The sequence below is a fragment of the Macaca mulatta genome, chromosome 3, assembly GCF_049350105.2.
Source record: "Macaca mulatta isolate MMU2019108-1 chromosome 3, T2T-MMU8v2.0, whole genome shotgun sequence".
NCBI lineage: Eukaryota > Metazoa > Chordata > Mammalia > Primates > Cercopithecidae > Macaca > Macaca mulatta.
In genome coordinates this window covers 179,820,675-179,842,583 of record NC_133408.1, presented here as the reverse complement: position 1 = coordinate 179,842,583, position 21,909 = coordinate 179,820,675, and the positions used below count along the sequence as shown (strand labels likewise).

Sequence of the window (21,909 nt, the reverse complement as noted above, 5' to 3'; positions counted from 1 at the left end):
GACTCTCATGGCATTTTGTCTTTTCCTTAAATTTCAATCTTGTTTCCAACTTTGGCAAACATTTAAACAGAAACCCCACAAAATGAAAAGTCGATATGACCAAAATTGCATCTGATTGGCATTCAGTGTGTTCTGTTGTGCTTACATTTCACAGTGCTAGCGTGGGGCTCAGGGGTCTTTGTAATACAGAGAAGTTTGGTTATAAAACTGCAGCGGCAGCCACAGCTGCCAGCATTTGTTGGGAGCTGACGATGTGGCCGACCAAGTGCAGCATAGATGTTCCCTCATTGGATCCTCCACTAAGCCAGTGTGGCAGCTACTTCCCCATCTCTCAGATGAGAAAACTGAGGCTTAAAGAGCCTGTCACATGGGTAGTCATGGCACATTATGAAGTTAAAAGTGTCACTCCCTGGCTGCCCCTCTTTGGCCTGAAGATGAACACATATGCCCATGAGCAGGGTGAGGGCGCACCGGGGTTAAGGAAGCTTATTTGCTGCTCTGCCAGTTTCCCCACAGAGGTGGAATGAGTTATCTGGTTGGTGGGTGATGGTCTCACTTTCTTCACCTACATAATGCTAATCCAGGAGGAGTCCCTGAGGTGAGGGATTGCTTTCTTCTGTTCCCTCTTTTTCCCAGAGCAGCAGGAGGCCGGCCTCCAGGGCAAGCCCATTCTGAAGCCGCCAACGTTCCAGGGACAGGTGCTGGGAGGCCTAGTTCCTCCATCTGCAGGGGGAGCCCTTCACAGCCCTGGAGCAGCCACTGGCTGCCCTGCCTGGGATCTCAGCCAGCTCTCAAAGTGAGTTCCAGGATGGGCAAAGGTCAGCAGCAGCAGCATCACCAGGAAACCTGTTAGAACTGTCTTGATGGGGGCAAACCTCTGCCCACCCCCAGCCCAGGTACTGAGTGTGTCATAGCACAGAGGTTTAGAGATCCTTGGAGGTTAGTCTGCTGTGGCTGGCTGGGGAAGGCTGTGGAAAGGGGAGACATCTGGACTAATTTCTCTAGACCCTGCCTCCCTGGCTGGGTCTCAGTGCATGTGACTGGTGACTGATAGGGCCCTTGGATGCCTGGAAGGGTCTGGACTCCCCCAGCTCATCTAGTATGTCCAGGCCTGAAAGAGCATCCCCCTTGGGTGAACCTGGAGGCATCCTCTCTTCCTGCTTTCAGTCTTCCTAAGTTTGGTTTGTGTTTGTCTCTTCTGGCCAACAAGTCACAAAACACCAATTGTGTAATTTCAGTGGTTCTGCATATGAGTTAAATGCTCTGAAATTTACATTTAAAACTGGCATTGCTTGATATAAAGATGAATGGTAAAATGCTTGCTAATAATTTAAAATTTAGAGTTTTCTTAGAACGACAGTAAATAGAAAATAAAAAGCACCATGACAAGTCGAAAAAGAGACTACAGAAGAAATGAAGAAGCTCACTGACCCTTCTCACTGGGCCTCACAGATCCTGTAGCCAGCCCTGCAGGCCAAGATTGACGGGCCCAAAGGGACCAGTCTGGAAATTTGGATCTGGGACAAAAAAAAAAAAAGTTTTTCTCCAGCAGGTGGCAATTGAACACAGGGAAGTGGAGACCCATTGTTGGCCACATTTGGCCTCGTGGATTAATGAGCAGAAAACAGCAGTTGGCCTCAGGAAAGAAGAAATGAATCAGATATACACAGCAAAGCAGAAGCAAAGGACGGACAGACCATTTCTTGGTGCCCCATAGAGTTCCAGTTCCTATTTGCTATCTGCTCCTCCTGGCAGGTAGTCCTGTGGGTGGCATCTTGGTACCTTCCAACAAGTTCTCACTTGTGGCTAAAGTTAGCGACATTCTGAATTCCATTGTCTGCAACCAAATGAATCTTAACAAATGCAGGAATATACATGCATCAAACAAGAAACAGAGGTGCGGTACACAAAAATAGGGAACTGTATCTCAAAAAGAAAAACTGGATCTGGGAGCAGCATCCCTAATGGGTAAATGATGTTGGTTCCTCAAAGAAAACTGTATGGCTTGTAAGCTGTCACGGTTTGTCAAAGAAAGAAAACTTTTTAAGATAGGCTAAGGGAATTTTGTATTAGAAAATCAAAGTCTTTATTTACTCTTTCCCCAGATGGGCTTTTTTTTTTTTTTTTTAACTGTGCTTCTAGGCTTTTAGATCAAGATATACATATACGCCAGGTGCGGTGGCTCACGCCTGTAATCCCAGCACTTTGGGAGGCCGGGTGGGTGGATCACCCGAGGTGAGGAGTTCAAGATCAGCCTGGCCAACATGGTGAAACCCCGTCTCTACTAAAAGTGCAAAAAATTAGCTGAGCATGGTGGTGAGTGCCTGTAATCCCAGCCACCCTGGAGACTGAGGCAGGAGAATCGCTTGAATCAGGAGGTGGAGGTTGCAGTGAGCTGAGATCACAGCCTAGGCAACAAGAGCAAAACTCCATCTCAAAACAACAAAAAAAAGATACATATGTAAAGATCGTCTTGGTTCAGCAGTTCTCCATGTGGCTGCATGTTAGAAACAGCCAGCTTTGGTTCAACATACACAAATCAATAAATGTAATCCATCATATAAACAGAACCAAAGACAAAAACCACATGATTATCTCAATAGATGCAGAAAAGGCCTTCGACAAAATTCAACAACCCTTCATGATAAAAACTCTCAATAAATTCAGTATTGATGGAACGTATCTCAAAATAATAAGAGCTATTTATGACAGACCCACAGCCAATATCATACTGAATGAGCAAAAACTGGAAGCATTCCCTTTGAAAACTGGCACAAGACAGGGATGCCCTCTCTCACCACTCCTATTCAACATAGTGTTGGAAGTTCTGGCCAGGGCAATCAGGAGAAAGAAATAAAGGATATTCAATTAGGAAAAGAGGAAGTCAAATTGTCCCTGTTTGCAGATGACATGATTGTATATTTGGAAAACCCCATCATCTCAGCCCAAATCTCCTTAAGCTGATAAGCAACTTCAGCAAAGTCTCAGGATACAAAATTAATGTGCAAAAATTACAAGCATTCCTATACACCAATAACAGACAAACAGAGAGCCAAATCATGAGTGAACTCCCATTCACAATTGCTTCAAAAAGAATAAAATACCTAGGAACCCAACTTACAAGGGATGTGAAGGACCTCTTCAAGGAGAACTACAAACCACTGCTCAACGAAATAAAGGAGGACAGAAACAAATGGAAGAACATTCCATGCTCATGGATAGGAAGAATCAATATCGTGAAAATGGCCATACTGCCCAAGGTAATTTATAGATTCAATGCCATCCCCATCAAGCTACCAATGACTTTCTTCACAGAATTAGAAAAAACTACTTTAAAGTTCATATGGAACCGAAAAAGAGCCTGCATTGCCAAGACATTCCTAAGCCAAAAGAACAAAGCTGGAGGCATCATGCTACCTGACTTCAAACTATACTACAAGGCTACAGTAACCAAAAGAGCATGGTACTGGTACCAAAACAGAGAGGCTACAGTAACCAAAACAGCACAGTACTGGTACCAAAACAGAGATATAGACCAACAGAACAGAACAGAGCCCTCAAAAATAATACCACACATCTACAACCATCTGATCTTTGACAAACTTGACAAAAACAAGAAATGGGGAAGGGATTCCCTATTTCATAAATGGTGCTGGGAAAACTGGCTAGCCATATGTAGAAAACTGAAACTGGATCCCTTCCTTACATATACTAAAATTAATTCAAGATGGATTAAAGACTTAAATGTTAGACCTAAAACCATAAAAACCCTAGAAGAAGACCTAGGCAATACCATTCAGGACATAGGCATGGGCAAGGACTTCATGTCTAAAACACCAAAAGCAATGGCAGCAAAAGCTAAAATTGACAAATGGGATCTAATTCATCTTTTGCTTCTGCACAGCAAAAGAAACTACCATCAGAGGGAACAGGCAGCCTACAGAATGGGAGAAAATTTTTGCAATCTACCCATCTGACAAAGGGCTAATATCCAGAATCTACAAAGAACTCAAACAAATTTACAAGAAAAAATCAAACAACCCCATCAAAAAGTGCACAAAGTATATGAACAGACACTTCTCAAAAGAAGACATTTATGCAGCCAACAGGCACATGAAAAAATGCTTATCATCACTGGCCATCAGAGAAATGCAAATCAAAACCACAATGAGATACCATCTCACACCAGTTAGAATGGCGATCATTAAAAAGTCAGGAAACAACAGGTGCTGGAGAGGATGTGGAGAAATAGGAATGCTTTTACACTGTTGGTGGAACTGCAAACTAGTTCAACCATTGTGGAAGACAGTGTGGCGATTCCTCAAGGATCTAGAACTAGAAATACCATTTGACCCAGCCATCCCATTACCATGTATATACCTAAAGGATTATAAATCATGCTGCTATAAAGACACATGCACACATATGTTTATTGTGGCACTATTCACAATAGCAAAGACTTGGAACCAACCCAAATGTCCATCAATGATAGACTGGATTAAGGAAATGTGGCACATATACACCATGGAATACTATGCAGCCATAAAAAAGGATGTGTTCATGTCCTTTGTAGGGACGTGGATGCAGCTGGAAACCATCATTCTCAGCAAACTATCGCAAGAACAGAAAACCAAATGCCACATGTTCTCACTCATAGGTGGGAATTGAACAATGAGATCACTTGGACACAGGATGGGGAACATCAGACACCAGGGCCTGTCATGGGGTGGGGAAGGGGAAAGGGATAGCATTAGGAGATAAGCAATGTAAATGACGGGTTAATGGGTGCAGCACACCAACATGGAACATGTATTCATATGTAACAAACCTGCACATTGTGCACATGTACCCTAGAACTTAAAGTGTAATACTAATAATAAAAAAGAAACAGCCAGATTTTTTTTGTTTTTGAGATGGAGTTTTGCTCGTGTTGCCCAGGCTGGAGTGCAATGGCCAGGTCTCGGCTCACCGCAACCTCCACTTCCCGGGTTCAAGCAATTCTCCTGCCTCAGCCTCCCGAGTAGCTGGGATTACAGGTGCCCACAACCATGCCTGGCTAATTTTTGTAGTTTTAGTAGAGATGAGGTTTCACCATGTTGGTCAGGCTGGTCTCGAACTCCTGACCTCAGGCAATCTGCCTGCCTCAGCCTCCCGAAGTGCTGGGATTACAGGCGTGAGCCACAGTGCCTGGCCAGAAACAGCCAGATTTTTATATATTTTTAATATAGATGGATGCTTGGGCCCTACTCCCCAGTGTTGGTCTGAGGTGGGGCCTGGGCACCAGCTCTCCTTTTATAGCCCCTGGCTGTCCTGATGTGCACGCAGGGGCATAGGTCTTTCTGTCTGTCTGAGACCTGCCCTAGCGCTTCTCCACACCTGAGGAGCGAACGGATGAGGCGGAGGGACGCACACACCTCCATGTCTTAGTCGAACCAGCGAGACAACAAAACTCAAGTCCCTATCCCTCTCACTGGCTGGTCCACCCACAGTTGCTGGCTTTGCCTGGAGCTTTCAGGAATAGCAGGGACAGAGCGAGCCTGAGCAAATTCTGCCAGCAGAGGGCAGCAAGCGCACGCTAAATGAGGACTCCCCGTCCCGGGAAAGGATCTTGGAAATCCTCACAGCCATCCGTCGTGACAGAGACTAGAAAAATGAGGCCCAGAGAGGAAGGCCTGTGAACCCAACGTCTCAACATAGAACTTACTCTAAGTGTCCTCGTTCATTCCGCAGTCCCTCAATGGGCACCTTGGATGGGTCAGGTGTGGGACCAGGTGCTGGGGTTCCAAGAAGGCTCTGCCCATTGAGGAAACAGATTCCTAAACAAATCATTACATGGATGTGTACAGTGTTATCGAATGGGCTTATGAGGAGTGGAAAACCAGTTCTTTTTATGAGATCCTTCATTTACATACTCAGGGAATACATATGGAATTGGCGAGCATGAGTCACCAGGCACTGTGCTAGGCCCAGGAGACATAACTTTAAAATGCATGGACATGTCCCAGCTTCTTGGAGCTTCCAGTCTATCAGGATGCAAACAAGTGGATAAGGGTGAGATGGGAGAACAGACGAAGGACACACATCGCCGACATTTGGGATCAGGGACTCTGCCAGGGGGAAGTGACAACGTCCAGGCTGAGATTTTTAGGATGAGTGAGAATAAACCAGTGAAAAATGGATGGGCTTGTTCAGAGGCTGCTGCAACCAACCTGGGATTCACAGGGAATTGTGAATCCAGCAGGATATTTGATCCTCTGAAGGAATGAACGTTCATTTTGGTCTTAGTTGATAATGGTATTGTGGTCATGTTTAGAAAAGAGTTCTTATCGGCCAGGCACAGTGACTCAACACCTGTCATCTCAGCACTTTGGGAGGCCAAGGTAGGTATGTCACTTGAGGCCTGGAGTTCAAGACCAGCCTGGGCAACATGGTGAAATCCCATCTCTACTCAAAATAGAAAAATGGCCAGGTGTGGTGGCAGGTGCCTGTAATCCCAGCTACTTGGGAGGCTGAGGCAGGAGAATTGCTTGAACCTGGGAGGTGGAGATTGCGGTGAGTTGAGATAGCGCCACTGCACTACAGCCTGGAGGACAGGTGCCTGGCATACCCGGTCCTGTGTCAGCACCTCCAGGCACCAACATTACCGACAGCTGGTGAGGGCACGGTGGGCCTGCTGGGCCTGGAGTGTCACAAAAATGTGGGGGACTGAGCAGAATATTCTCTTATTTCAAGCTAGGACGCACCTGAAGCTTCTGTGTTTCCAAAAGATAACACCAAAAGCCGTCCCCCAGGGTTCTCTCTGCTTCCTGTTTCAAAGGCCAAATTACTGAGAATAAGTTGAGGGGAAATCTCAAAATCAACCTGTGCTGTCCACACCCAACGAGGAAGTCTCCCGCCCCGCAGCCGCTCCCCCTGACCTTGGCCTGGCCTTGGGTCCCACAAGGGAGGCAAAGGGCAGGGTTCTGTTCCAGGTCTGTAACCCTTAGCCATAGCCTTGGGGCAGTCATCAGGGCAGTGTCAACAGGCCCCCTCGTCTGTAATGCTGTCCCAGCCATCTTGCAGAGTAGGGTGAACAAGAAGATGAAGGTCTTTGGCAACTGGAAGGTACCTCATAAGCAGGTGATATTTCTGTTTGAAGACATTCAGTGGTGGAAAAGCTTGTTCCAACATGAGGCGCTCTGCTGTCTGTACTGAACTACGCTGATAGGATGTGTTAAGGCAGAAAGAAATTCTAAAATCCTATCACATTCATTTCAGCTGGGACTTATTTTATAAAATTACCGCTCTTAGAAGATTGAAAACTAAATATTGGGAAACATGGAAATAAAGCAAATAAATAGAATATTTACCTAGTGGTTTACATTCTCCAACCAGAGTTTCTTCATTTTGGGGGAGACTTTTTCATATCTGTTTGATTTTCAATGGGCAGTAACTTGTAATTTTATTTCTAAGATTCTTGGTCTCTTAGTCTTTCCATCATATAGTTTAGGATCTGGAAACCAATATGTGTTTATTTATTTTCTTGCTCTGTGGCCCAGGCTACAGTGCAGTGGTGCCGTCATAGCTCACTGCACCCTTGAACTCCTGGGTTCAAGCGATCCTTCTGCCTCAGCTCCAGAGTAGCTGGGACTACAGGTGCAAGCCACCATGCCTGTCTAATTGTTGTTTGTTTGTAGAGATGCGGGGATGTCTCACTATGTTACCCAGGCTGGTCTTGAGTTCCAGGACTCCAGTGATCCTCCAGTCTCAGCCTCCTAAAGTACTGGGATCACAGGCATGAGCCACTGTGCCTGGCGCAACATTTAAATACATTGAAATACAGTAGATTAACCTGATGGTTTAGGAAACTAACTCTATGGGAAATCTATTGATAAATCCTTTTATGTAGGAAATAACATTTAGTATTGCCCTCTCCTATTAATCTCTTTTCTATATTTATCATTTTGTGTATCATTTTCTCTGAAAGCTAGACACACACACAGTCACACACCTACACATACTCCACACACTGGGTGTGTGTGCAGATGTCATCTGCAGTATAAATGAGAAAAAGAAAATAAAAATGTCATTGCTTCACAAAGATCTTTCCTGGAGATTCACGGACCTAATAGAAAAATTACCATTTTTCTATTTTGTTAAAGGAAACAGGAGCGAAGGTGGCTTCAGTTTTGTTCTTCAGAGCGATAGGAACAGCAGCATCTGTAGTAGTTATACCTATCCAGCCGTCACTAGACTTGGTCTTATGCTAAGAAGTGGGCCAAGTGATGCTGGCCCTTGCCCTCTAGAAGTGGGAGGTGGAAATCCCTTAAGCACAGGGACAGCTTGGGGAAATACAGCCATATGAAGAATAAAAATTTCCATTCGTTCTGATTCTCCAGGCACTGTGGGATTATAATATGAAACCAAGCCGTGGAAAATGGGGTGATCTTCACTTTGCCCTTCTGACCATAAACCAGAGGCAAAGCCCCTCACCCTTGCAACTGGTTTCCAAGAGAAGCCCTGAGTTGTTTTTTTTTTTTTTGGAGGCAGAGTCTTGCTCTATCCCCTAGGCTGGAGTGCAGTGGCACGATCTTGGCTCATTGCAACCTCCACCTCCCGAGTTCAAGCGAGTCTCATGCCTCAGCCTCCCAAGTAGTTGGGATTACAGGCGCCCACCACCATGCCCAGCTAATTTTTGTATTTTTAGTAGAGACGGGGTTTTACCATGTTGGCCAGGCTGGTCTTGAACTCCTGACCTCAAGTGATTCACCCACCTAGGCCTCCCAAAGTGCTGGGATTATAGGCATGAGCCATGGCACCCAGCCAGCCCTGAGTTCTTATGGCAAGGCTGGGAGGGTGCTAAGATTCTCTGAGCTCTGACATTTCACCTTCTAGATCCCATAGCTCTGTTGTCTGAGTTCAGTGGGTCCAGTGAGCAGTTTCAAGGCTTGCAGGGAGATACGATGGAGGTTTGGTTACGAGAGGGGCTGATAAATCTTTCCATCCACATTGCTGGCTTCTCTGGTCATGCCCAGAAAGTCCTCCGTGCTAGCTTCAATAATTTGGCAGATTTAGATGTTGAAATTCATCCATACTTGAGAAAAAGTAATTAGGAGAGTGTACATGGCATCTCTTTATACCTGCTTTAGAAGGAGACAGAACCCGTCCCATAAAAACACAGGGATGATTCCAGGTGTTTCTGTACTCTGAGGCCCAGGCCAGTAAGGGATTAGGTGCAGAGATGTAATGAAAAACATAAACCAGGCTGCGTGCACACAAAAACACACACCCACGGGGCGTCGGTCCTCTCCACGATGGCTCTGGGCCTAGCTTCACTGACAGTGCTGACCCGTTGCAGAAATTGCTGTCTGCAGAGATCTAGAATCATAATAGTGTTTTGCCTTGTGAAGCACTTTATTGCTCAGCAATGGATTTTTACATCCATTATACCATTTGGTCCTCACAACCACACTGTGAGGTAGGTAGGGCAGCTTTTATTGTCTATTTTATAGATGAAAAAAACCCAGAGATTTGGAGAGGTGAGGTGACTTGTCCCAGATCGCGCGGCCAGTTAATGGTAGAGTTGGAACTGAATCCAGGTCTTCGAATTCCAAGCCTTTTCCATTAGCTGGGCCTACCTGGGCTTACCTTCCCTCCCTCCAGCCTTCCCTCCCTGGCTTTCCTCTTGTACATTTTATGGAAGAATAACATGCATATGGAAAAATATGACACAAACACAAACGTAGAGCTCAGTGAATTTTCACACCATAAGCATCCCTGTGTGACCAGCACTTGGAAGCATGCCCGTGGCCCCTCCCAGTCACATGCCCCTCAAGAATAACCACTGTCTTGACTTCCAACACGGGAGATTACCTTTGCCTCTTGAACTTCCTATAAATGAAATCTTTCCAGGCAGGCTCTTTGGTCTGCCTTCTTTTGCTCAGTTGCGTGTCTGTGACAGTCACCTGTGTTGTGTGGTTGTGGTATGTTCATCCTCATGATTTAGTGCTCCACTGGGTGAGTTGCCCGGGTTTATCCATCCTTTTCCTTGTCAATGGACATTTGCGTTGTTCCCAGGTTGGGGGCCATTAGGAATAAAGCCTTACGAACATTCTTGTTTATGGCTTTTGGTGAACAGAGTACCGGTTTCTGGTGGGTGTACGTCTGCGAGTGGGACTGCCGGGTCCTGAGGGAGGTGTATGTTCAGCTTTAGTAGAGATTGCAAACAGTTTGACAGATAGGTTGTTCACACTGCCTAAAATTTTAACAGCGAATCAGTTGAAAAGCAGCCTGTTGACATCCTAGTTTCTTCTATTGACTCTAACTGCAGGCTTCTCCCCAATTTCTTCTCCCTCCCTTGCTAATATTCTGAAATCTAACCACTATCTCTATTTCAGGAAAGGACTGAGAGAAAGAAATAGGGCATTGTTTTGGGAGCTGAGTTATTTATTCATATAATGTGTGTGTGTGTGTGTGTGTGTGTGTGTGTGTGTAATGGGGGGAGGGGAAAATAGGAACAAATAAAACACATCTAATTACCTAATTTTTAAAAATTGCCCCAATTATCAGACACAAGCACTCAGCACTCGTAAGCAAAAATGCATTCCAACATCAACTAGATTCGAGTCTTTGAATTATCTCCTGTTTGGTAACATTTAGGATTCTGTTTTTTCCATTAGTTTGGAACATTCACAGCTGACTGTATATGATGTTGAAAGAAAGAAGCCCCTAAGTAAGTGATAGTTAAATCACCTAGCCCACTTTCTCTGCGCTGGGAAGTGAGTGGACCGCATTTAATTTGCAGAGAAAATGCTTTTGTTCGCTCACCCCACAGATCCTGGCTCCCTCTATTTACTCTGCTTAGCAGAGTGTGTGGGGCGAGGGCAGGGAAAGATAGGGGATAAGATACGGTTCCACGCCATATAGAACTTACTCTGTATTTGGGAAACCATGTATTTGTTCATTCCCAGATTTATTTTTATGGTAATAGGGAGCCACTGAAGGTTTGTGATGAGTCAAGGTAACATCCTGAAAATGGCTTTGTGTGATCTGACAATGACATGTAGGTTGGTTGGGGTAGAAAGAGGTGGGAAATAGGTCAATAAGACAGGAGGTTCTTGCAACTGTCCAGGCAAAAGTGAGGCGCTCCAATCACAAGGCCAATAGTCAGAACGGGAAAAGGGGCTGAAAGAGAGAAGCCGTATCAGCAGTGACTCTCTATCTTGGCTGTTCCCTATTGGTGCTGGGGCCCATCCCAAAACATGTCCACTTAATTGGTCTGGATTGGGGTGCAGGAATTGGTATTGCTTTAAAAGTCCCCCAAGGGATTGTCACATGCAGCCTGGATTTCAGAATCACTGTCATAAGGAAGCTCTACCGGAGGAGGTGAGGGTCTTGGGATTTTATGGGTCAGGGATTGAAGAGAGATGAAAGGGATGCCCTGGTTTCAGTCCTGGGGGGCTGAGAGAAAGAAAGAGGACCACATGGGTGAGGCAGCATATCCCAGGGGAAGATCAGCTTTTGCAGGATTTTGTTGGAGGCCCCTCCACCACCCCACCCGGGTGAGACCGTCAGCAGCTTGGCCTAGAGGTGGGGAGATGGTGTCGGCACAGAGGGGAATGAGTCCTCTGGGATGGGGGTAAGAAAAACAAGCACAGAGCCAAGCATTAAACCTTAACTACTGCCAAGGGGAAGGTGGCAGGACACCTGGAAAGTCAGGGACCCTGGACAACATCTCAGATGTCCTGGACAGTGCCTGGGAGATTCAAGACTAAGAGAGACCACTGATGGCTGGCACGGTGGCTCATGCCTGTAATCCCAGCACTTTGGGAGGCTGAGATGGCAGGATTGCTTGAGGTCAGGCGATCAAGACCGGCCTGGACAACATAGTGAAACCCCATCTTTTAAAAAAAAAATTGCCAGACATGGTGGTATGCACCTGTAATCCCAGCTACTCGGGAGGCCGAGGTGGAAGGATCACTTGAGCCAGGAGTTTGAGGCAGCATGAACTATGATTGCCAATAATCATAATGATAATAATAGAGAAGAAGAAGACACGCCGCTCTATTTGTCAACTGGGGCAGGGACGAGGCCAAAACCAAGCCAGTGGGATCGCAGGATGAGCAGTTAGAGAGGGGATGAGTGAGAGGGAGCGAGGGGAGACTGGCAGACTGCTTCTACCAAGCACACTGAAAGAATCTGGGAGAACGGAGCAAACTGAAGGGAGGCAGGAGAGCATCGTCAGCCGTCTGCAGGGCGAGCCCATGGCCAAGGAGAAGGCAGTGCTGTGCCATGCAGTTGTGGGGGTGGAGCCAGGCCCCATGGCATCAGTCCCAGAAAGAAAGATTCTGACTCCATGTGGGGCAGGATTTTCAAATGACTACAACTTCACAACGCAATAAGTAAGCCCAGGTTCACCGGAGCTTTTCACACGAGGTTATGGAGCATCTGAAAAGGTCGCTGTAGGATATCCATAGGTCCCTCATCAACAGGAGAGTGACACGAGGGACCCCGAGGTGCCCTCCACCTCTGGGCTGGTCTGATGCAGCATGACCATACCCCCACCCACCCAGGGACAGCCTCATGACCTTAGCAGATCCTGGTCACTCTGCCAGGCCAAATAAACATCACGGGAAGGTGGAGAGCCATGAACTTGCCCTCCCCACGCCCCCTCCTGCATTTCCCATCCCTCGTCTTCGTGTGCATCTCGTTGATTCGCTGGAAGAGTCAGAGTGCAGGTCACTAGCTGTTTGGGGAAATGATAAACAAAGATAAGAGCTTTAAGCACTGGAATTTATTTTTTATCCACTGGCCTAAAAGCAACTGCATGTTAAATTTAGAAAGCTGGTGCCAGACCCCTCCCCGCCCCTCCTGCTTCCTGCTCCTCTTACCGCCCATGCTCAGAGCGTGGTCTCAGCTGACTGTGGAATACGAGATGTGTTTGTAAAGCCCAGGAGTCTTCAGAGGCTGCCTGCCTGGATGTTTATAAAAATGTATCATCTGAGGGCCTGGGAGAAAGGGGCCGCTTCCTCTGCTCCCCGGCTTGCTTACCATTCTAGCAGCAGCCATCTCTGCCAGAATATTTACTCAAACGTCCTCCCTGGTCAGGGCCCTGGGTGCATCAGTCCCCCACTGTCATTAGGTGGGATACTCCCAACGGAGGGAGCAGCATTTTCAGCAGACACCTTATTAATAAGGCCTCCCTCACGCCTGGGAATCTATAATTGAACAGCTCTCTTTTCTCTGTGGGTTAAATCCTTTTGCTACCAACTCTAAGAACCTGCCGAAATCCTTCTATTGACCTGGAATTCTGTTGTATTGAATATTGTCTGAAACAAATGAGCCATTGTCTGGGCTCAGAATTTTCTGGGTAGAAAGAGATCTCCACTGTGATGCAATTTATTGCAGCAGGATTATTATTTTTTTTTTTTTCTAGCTCATCCTGAATTCCCTAACGCCCGCTCAGTCCATTTTCACAGTCCAGGATATAAGTGGGGAGGGCTAGGCCCAAGCTAACAGAAAAAACCTCCTTTGCCCAAGGATGATGTCCAGAGGCCTAAATGGTGGCTGGTACCAGATTTTAATGGCTGCTGAGTAACTGAGGTCCATTTGTGTGGCCAGCTTAGAAGAAAAGAGATCGGACCAACACTCTCAGCTGGCACTGGGAGACCAGTGATAGGACAGTAAAAAGGGAAGAGCAGCTGGGAACGATGGCTCACTCCTGTAATCCCAGCACTTTGGGAGGCCAAGGCAGGCAGATCACTTGAGGTCAGGAGTTTGAGGCCAGCCTGGCCAACATGGTGAAAACCTGTCTCTACTAAAAATACAAAAAATTAGCCAAGTGTGGTGGTGGGTGCCTCTAATCCCAGCTACTCGGGAGGCCAAGACAGGATAATCACCTGAACCTGGGAGGCAGAGGTTGTAGTGAGCTGAGATCATGCCATTGCACTCCAGCCTGGGCAACAAGAGCAAAACTTCATCTCAGGAAAAAAAAAAAAAATTAGCTGGGTGTGGTTGTGCACACCTGTAATCCCAGCTACTTGGGAGGCTGAGGCCGGAGAATGACTTGAACCTGGGAGGCGAAGGCTGCAGTGAGCCACTGCACTCCAGCCTGGGGGGCAGAGTGAGACTGTGTCTCAAAAAGAAAAGAAAAGAGCAGTTCAACCCTCCCATTGGATGGATGAGGTGAGCCCAGCCCAGAGAGGTAAAGTGACTTGCCTAAGCTGCACAGCAAATGAGGGGGCAGAGGCAGCGTTAGACCTCAGGCTTGGGACACGCGTCCAGAGCTGTGCTCACTGCTACATTGCATTGGAGACAGAAAGGTTTAACCACAAAATCCAGGAGGAGAAACTAGGAATCCCGTAGCCAGATGGGGGTTTTAGTGTTCAATTGATAAGAAATTGTGGAGCATGCTTCTCGGATCACACTGTGAGAATCTCAAGGAAGACAAGGCCTTGCGGAGAAGTGGGTTCGTTCTAGGCCCAGGCAGCAGGGCCACAGGGCCAGCGGGAGATGAACTTGAGCAGTCAGCTTTGGCATTTCCTAATACCCTGTATTCACTGATGGGTACCTTGATTTCTCCAGCCTCAGAGACTTTGCTTACAATCGGGCAGTATAGGCTTGCCCAATATGATTTGAATTTTTGATACATTGTGCAATGGACTGAATGCGTGAGTCCGGCCTCCCCCAGGTTTATGTGTTGAAACCCTGTTCCCCAACATGATCATACTTGGAGATGGGGCCTCTGGAAGGTTATTAGGGTTAGATGAGGTCACGAGGGTAAGTGGGGACCTCGTGATGATATGACTTCCCATTGATTTATTCATCGAGACCGAGTCTCACTCTCTCCTAGGCTGGATCAGCTCACTGCCACCGCCTCCCGGGTTCAAGCAATTCTCTTGCCTCAGTCTCCCAAGTAGCTGGGACTACAGGTGTGCACTACCATGTCCAGCTAATGTGTGTGTGTGTGTGTGTGTGTGTGTGTGTGTGTTTTGGTGTCGTTTGTTTGTTTTTAATTTTTTAATTTTTAGTAGAGATGGGGTTTCTCCATGTTGCTCAGGCTGGTCTCAAACTCCTGATCTCAGGTGATCCACCCACCTCAGCCTCCCAAAGTGCTGGGATTATAGGCGTGAGCCACCACACCCGGCCTAATTTCCTTTTTAAAAAGAGGAAGAGACACAAGATCCTGTCTTTCTGTTTCCTTTTGACTCTGAGAGGGAGATGCCTTCAGCGACTTCTCTACCTTACATGGCTTCTCGTGAAACTACCAGGTTTGTGCAGAGCTAATCCCTCCCTGTGCCAAGAACCAAGCTGAGTGCTTCTGAGGGCAGCTCCCTTTGCAGGGAGGAAATGGAGGCCCCAGGGCTTGGGTAGCTTGCAGAGGCCACAGGCAGATGGTGGGAGAACTGGGATGGAAACCAGGCCTCTCTCCAAGGCCGCCTCCTCCACCTGATGCTATTTCAGCCCTTTGCCTTCTTCCGCAGCTGATGGCTTTTACTGAAAAGGGCTCCTTGCCAAGAGTGGCCTCTACAGTGGCAAAACAAAGTAAAAACGGCCCCCAGAGGCATGCCTTCTCGAGCTTCCCCGCTAGGGTGGGCCTTTGTACACAAGAGAGCGGCCCTCCCCTCTGCTGGGAGCTGGCGAGTGGATTCGGATACATGAGAATGGAGTTCCTGAGGAGGGAGGTTTTTAAAAAAATTAAATTTGGGGGTGGGAAGAGATTTACTAAATCGCAGATAGCACGTGCCTCAGAGCCTTGATAGCCAATTTCTTACCTTACGTGGACCTGGAGTCCGCATGATCGCTCAAAGCAGCGGAGATGCTGCTCCATGCCTCACCCCTGGCCTGCTGGCTGTGAGAGGGTGAAGGGGGGCTGCCAGCTGGCCTGCAGGTGCTCCCCACCAAGCCTCTCAAGAGAGAACTGGCAGATCATCCCCCCTTGTGCCATATTGCCAGAGCGGAAAAGGAGGGCTCGCCTCCCTTGGCTGGTCGCTGGGGGAGAGAAAGGCCTCCCTTCTCTCCATCCTTCTTCCCATGTGAGGGGTTCCCAGGAGGCTCCCCTGCAAGTGAGACCCACACTCCATCTCTCAGGGAATGGGAAGGGTCTCCCCTCGACCTCTGGTGCCTAGGCTGGGGGCCAAGTGCTCCCGGCTAAAGTCCCTCCTGCCCCACCTGCTACAGAGTTGCCTGCGCTGTCCAGGGCTTCAGTCCAGTCCTGACTCTGTGCCCAACTTCTGTTACCCTTTTATGGTTTTCGTATCTCTGCTATGGGGCTGCTTTTCTAATGTGGGACAAAACCCCAAAAGGGTGATTATGGCCCTATGAGGCCAAGTCACCACTCCCCATCTCCCATGTAAAACGATTCTCTGTTTATGTGTTTCTATGTCTTTATGCTTTTGTTTTATTGATTGATAGATTTTTTGAGAAATCAACACTGACTGTTTCTAATAAGAATTTCATCTGTTCGGCAAGGGTCCCCTTAGCAGCCTGCACGCCTCCCTTGATGTTCATACGTGGCCTCTCCCTTAACCTTGACAGTCATTCCATTGGGCCCATGTCACCTGCTGCGTGCTGTGTACAGAGCATTGTTCTGGGGTGGGGTGGAGACAGGCGATGCACAGTCCCTGGGGGTGAAGAAGCCGTGTGGGCACTGGTGGTGACAGGGATGTGTGGGCACCATGGCAACATGGGGGGCAACATAAGGGGGCATCGTGGGGGTCACAGACCTGCATGGAGTAGGGATGGGAGGGATCAGAAAGACTTTCTGGAGAAGGTGAGGCTTATGCTGAAGTAATTTTCAAAAAGCATTTGTGTTCTTTCGCACAGAAACAATAAAAGCACTTAAACAAGGTTTTGGAACAAAATCGAAACGAGTTCCATCACAGCCGTGCCATTTATTGCCGTTTTATTGGAGCACACGCTCTCTGTGGTTTCTGCTTCTGCGTCGTTCCAGCCACGTTTCAGCCCATAGATCGTGGCAGTGGCACGTGTTAATTGCGGCAATTTGTTTTGGCCGTGGCTCTTAAGGAATCATTTGTTTCTTTTGTCTTTGTGTCTCTGCTCCCTGCAATGTGCTGCTGCCTCTGTGTCCCTCTGCCTGCACCACAGGGAGGCTTCTCCAAGGGGGTTAGCTGAAGGTGGGGACACACTGGACTGGAGTCCCTCCAGGTGTCACAGGTGACTCTGCCACACCAGGGAAGTCCTGAGGGGTGGGGCCGGCTGGCTGGAGGGGTTTTTGCAGGATTGTAGGCCCAGGCAGCCAGGGGTAGAGGTCAAGTTCACAGTCATGGACTAGGCAACCAGATGGGGGTGGTAGTGGGGGCAGGGAGAGCACAGTGCTGGGGGTGGGGAGGGTGGCAGCAAAGAAGCCACCAGAGCGGCCCTGAGAGAGGGCATAGCTGAACTGGACCCTGCAGGCTCCAGGACAAGAGGTCTCAGGACCAGTGGTAGTAGATGACTGCCCAGCAGAGATGAGGAGGCCGGGGTCCCTGGAGGACAGGAGGGTTCCCGTGCCCCCAGACAGGAAACAGGTGCTCGAGGCTGGCTGGCTCTGGGCATGGCCAAGCCAAAGCTGGATCCCCGAACTCCACACTCCTGAGGCTGCCCCTTCCACCGAGAGACACAGGTGGCTGCAGCAGTCATGCTGGAGTGAATCTGCTGCCCTTCAGTACCAGGCCCTGTGCAAGCTTAGGAAGGAGGAATGCTGTGCTGGGGTGAATGCACCCTCATGCCCCCTGGATGCCAGCCGCCACCGCCAGCTGTGCTCCCCCTTACAGATGGCCTCGGGATCTCCCTTCAGAGCCAAGGCCCTGAGTGAGGAGCAGGGAGGTGTGGGTATAAGATGGGGACTAGGGAGGGGAGGCCTGGCCTGGGGAGGAGCGGAGAACAGAAGCAATGGGTCATTTATGAGAAGAGGGCAGGCACCTGGTGGGTTTCACTTGTGTCATTTCATTGAGTTTTATTTTACAGACAGGAAAACTGAGGCTCAGAAGGGTGTGTGGGAGCTCTGCAGTCATGCTCATGATGTCATTAGACATGGGGAGTTTCAGCCTTGTTATTTTCCTTAGCCTTGGTCCTTCAGCCCTCTCTGAGCCTCTGTGGAGCTATCTGGCACTGGGCCCACAGAGGTGGCCATGACCTCTGCCTGTCTTTGCAGTCTGATTTGGGGGTAGCAGCTCCCCAATCTAGTTTGCTTACCCCTCTTCTCTGACTCCCACTGATGCTGACTTCTTCTCAAAGAGCAATCGCTCAAAGACTGTCCCCAGGCCAATGGGGGCAATGCCTGAGGGTCTTGGGCAGGCCCATAGGTCTCTTTGGAAAGTTTCTAGAAAATAGCACAGTGCCCTGCTGTTGTTGATTTCTGCTAAGGGTAGGGCAGGAGGAAATGGGCCTAAATTAGGACAGGAGGAAGAACCCCAGGAGGATCTTCTAAAGGTTTGCTAACCCTGCAAGGCGCCGCCTCCTTCCTTAGAGATCACTGAGAGCTCTCCCTCAGCCCACTTCGGGAGTTGCCCTGCCCAGGCACAGACCGCTGGGGGAACCTGCCTCTCCCCTCATGCACCAGACCAGCAGGGACCACCTACCAACGGCCCACCGCACAGCACCTGAGTGAGAGCATTCCTGCTCCCCTGCTCCCGCCACATAGAATGCCTGCTCGGCCCTCGACTGTGCCTTTTGCCCTCTGGCCTGGACTACAGATTTTCAAGTGGTGGGCTGGGGTCTGGAGTTGATTGGAGGTGTGATGGGACTACTGGGGCAGACTGCTTTATAAACCAGGACCAAGAAAGTGCTGTATGTGTCCCGGGCATCCATGCAAGCTGGGCTGAGGGTCAAAGGAAGCTTTGGAGGGGCCAGGCAGCTGAGGCAAGCGGAGGTACCCCATCTTGCAGCGTGGAAACGTAGGAAGGAGAAGCGGGCGGGGAGTAGCGAAGAGAGACAACCCTTGGGGGTCTGGGCAGGACCATGGCAGAAGTCAAGATGCAGAAGCAAGGAGCTGGGGGCTGGTCAAGGTAAACACGAAGGGAACTGGTAGGCCAAGGAGCTTCACTGTGTTGTTAGATGACGAACGAACCCAAATGCCCGTGAGGCCAGGAGTGCAAGTGTGATGGGTAAGGGCCACTGCATCTGGGCCTTGACAGGGTGGGTGGAGGCGCTTGGGCTAAGCTGGAGCCACGTGCTTGGCAGGTGACTGCCAGAGGGGATGGCCTCAGGGTGGCCTGAGCTTCTGTTGTCTTCAAGAAAAGCTGGTACCTAGATTTTTGTAGAATTCCCCTGAGTTTAAAATTTTGGCAATTAATTCAAATGTAGCGAGCAAGCTAAAACCTCTGCAACTGTGCTCAGCTTGTGGGCTGCATCTTTCTGACCCTGTCCCCTGGAGTCCTGCTGGGACGGGCCTCTTTGGGCTGGACAGCCCCCTGCAATATTATTCTGATGTCTGCCCACTTTGGCCCAGTCCATAGGACGCTGTGATTGTTTTTCTAACGAGCTAAGAAGGACCTTTCCCAAAACCTACACTAATAACACTAGGTAGTGGTGGAGTTCCGTCATTTTGTGGCACTGGTGATCTGCACGGTGGTGTCACTGCCCCCCAGGGCCTGGGAGGTTCCCATGGCCTCCAAAGTCTTTTGGGCCCCCAGATTACTTAGTGTCCCAATGTAGTTTTTAAAAAAGTAAATTAAAAATAGGGCAGCCATCATACAGATTGAAGACAAAAAAACGTCTGGAACTAATTTCAGAAAGCTCTTCATATCCCTGCGAATTAGCTTCCTCTCTGATGAGTAGTCTTGGCGGGAGGGTTCCATTAGAATCAAACATGATTTATCATTAGGTGACTGTTTTAGGGTCAGGGGTCCTGACAACTGATTTATGGCAAGCGAAGCTGGAAGACACAGGGTGAGATGGGACATGTGTGGTGCTAAGGAGGGGGCCTTCGGTCCTGAGCGCTCCTGCAAGAATAATGGCCAGACAGGCTGGAAAGAGTAAAATGCAGTCAAACCAAAGGGCCAAGTCCAGTCCCCGCCCCGGGGGAACAGAGCTGTTGGCCGGGCTTAGCCAGAGCACACTCACTCTCCTCTGACCCATTCTGGCCTCTCAGTGTGTGGGGATGTAAAGCTCCTGTCTTGGTTGGGGGACTAGAAATAGACCCCAGCTTTAGTCTCCCCGGGGACCCCGGGGCTCTGGTGTGGAAAGGGCAGTTGAGAACAGCTTCCTCTTGCTTTTCTATTCCCAATGGTTCTCAACCTCGGCTGCACCCTGGAGTTATCGAGGAGCTTGTGAATATCCAAAATGCCCAGGCTGATGACACTGGAATCCGTGGGGAGCCCCAGGCATCAAGCACCCCAAGGTGGCTCTAGGCAGCAGCCTCGCACGAGAAACCCTGTGAGAGACGCAGGCAGAGTGCTGGCTCATGACTGCACCGCTAAGCTCTCAGGGCACTGCCCAGGCCGATGGCTTCTAGAACATCATACTGATTCTAGCTCTTACAGACAACCTGGGGGATTCTTCCAGGGCCTGACTCCACTTTCCACACCAAACTTCCACCTTGAGAGCCAAGATCGCACAGTGGTTAGAAGCACACTTGCACACAAATTCGCAATTGCAAAAATGTGGAACCAGCCCAAATGCCCATCAACTAGTGGATAAAGAAACTATGGTGTTTATATATATATGATGGAATACTACTCAGCCATAAAAAGGAATGAGTTAATGGCATTTGCAGCAACCTGGATGGAACTGGAGACAATTATACTAAGTGAAGTCACTCAGGAATGGAAAATCAAACATGGTATGTTCTCACTCATAAGTGGGAGCTAAGCTATGAGGATGCAAAGGCATAAGAATGACACAATGGACTTTGGGGACTTGGGGTGGGGGAAGGTGGGAATGGGGTAAGGGATAAAATACTACAAATTGGGTTCATTGTATACTGCTCGGGTGATGGGTGCACCAAAATCTCACAAATCACCCCTAAAGAACATACTCATGTAACCAAACACCACCTGTTCCCCAATCATCTATGGAAATACAATTTTTTTTTTAAAGCATATGGAAATCAGACTGCCCAAGTTTGAATTTGTGTTTCACCACTTCTCAGCTGTGTGGCCCTAGTCAACTTAACTCTGGCAGCCTCAGCTTCTCCCCCAGGAAAATGGGGATAATCCTAGTCCTACTCCACAGAGCTGTAGTCAGCAAAAAGCATGGCCCGTGGACCGCACTTAGAATAACAGTGGCGCATAGAGGGAACTCAACGAACGTTCACTACCTCTGCTATTACAGACTTTGTAAGGCCTCCCCATGTCCATTCTGTGGCACTCCTCCGCCCGCCAGCCTGTTTAGGTGGGCTGCTGCTCCGGTGGGCCTGGCCAGCACTTGGATTTGGTTTCTCCCTGAAGATGCTCACAGAAGGCTCATGTAGCACCTCATGCCACACCTGGAGACCAGGCCCTGCCATGGAGCCATGTTGGGAACAGGCTCCTGGGTGCTACCAACCAGGACCTCAGTTCTAGGACCCCTGATGGTCCACACACTATGGGGGAGGGCATGGAGCTGGACAAGAGGAAGTGGCACCTGAGTCTGTAAGAGCAGTCCAGCCATTCATTCCTCAGGGCACCTGTGATGCGCTGGTTCCGTGCTGGACATTGGGGGATGCTATAGTGAGCCCCACCCTACAGGGAGCTTCCAGTCTAGTGGAGGGGGACAGATGAATCCCATCAACAGACGTGAAATTACCAGTGCTGAGTTTTGAAGATGTGAGGAGGGTAAAATAGGAAATTGGTCACCAAACTCTAGATTACTTGAAGGAGTTAATTTTTTAGAACAAATAATAGGAAGTAGCTTTTTCATCCAGTGTATTTTATACTTATAGGGCTTATCAGTGTACAGGGTTACAATAATTGAGATAAATTTAGATAAACTCAGAGATGACAACCCGAT

General features: G+C 48.6%; 1 protein-coding gene across 2 annotated transcripts in view; it reads right to left on the bottom strand.

The window, feature by feature from the left end:
- The window catches only part of TBXAS1 (thromboxane A synthase 1), a 194,930-nt gene that overhangs the window by 17,282 nt on the left and 155,739 nt on the right, over positions 1-21,909 (bottom strand). The gene's annotated exons all lie outside the window — the stretch shown is intronic.